The sequence below is a fragment of the Physeter macrocephalus genome, chromosome 2 (assembly GCF_002837175.3).
Source record: "Physeter macrocephalus isolate SW-GA chromosome 2, ASM283717v5, whole genome shotgun sequence".
Classification (NCBI taxonomy): domain Eukaryota; kingdom Metazoa; phylum Chordata; class Mammalia; order Artiodactyla; family Physeteridae; genus Physeter; species Physeter macrocephalus.
Window position 1 is genome coordinate 96,062,796 of NC_041215.1, and position 582 is coordinate 96,063,377.

Here is a 582-nt window from a genome sequence, read left to right on the forward strand (position 1 = left end):
CATCTCTGAGCCCAGGAATAACAGTCCTGAAGCCAGATAGATTCTGTCTGAGCACCTGGCAGGCATGATGTGCAGATAAGGACAGCACTTTTCAATCAATAGGAGGTAAATGACTGCAAATGGCTCCAAGTTGGTTTAAGTTTTTTTCTACTTTAGTATTTAGGAACAGTTTAAAACCATATTTTTTGCTATTTATGTGGTCTCAGAAACTGCCACCACTTCTAAGAAGACAGGAAAATTTTAGGGCTAGTAAGGAAATAAAAAATAAAGTCCCCTTGAAGATATGTGAAGACTCGGAACTTCCCTGTCCTGTGTGTCCCGTACTCACTCAGGCTTCTGGGGTGTCTTTGCTTTGTGCCTCTTGAGGACAGAGCAGTTCTGTCTCAGGCAAAGGCTCTGGGATCAATGGTGGGTAAGCAGGTTTGCTCATCCTGGATTCAGTTGTGGCTGATTAGAAATTTTCCAAACATCCACAGTTTCCATTAACATTCTCCATCACACAATTTTTTTTTTTTTTTTTTTTTGCTGTACGCGGGGCTCTCACTGCTGCGGCCTCTCCCGTTGCGGAGCACAGGCTCCGGA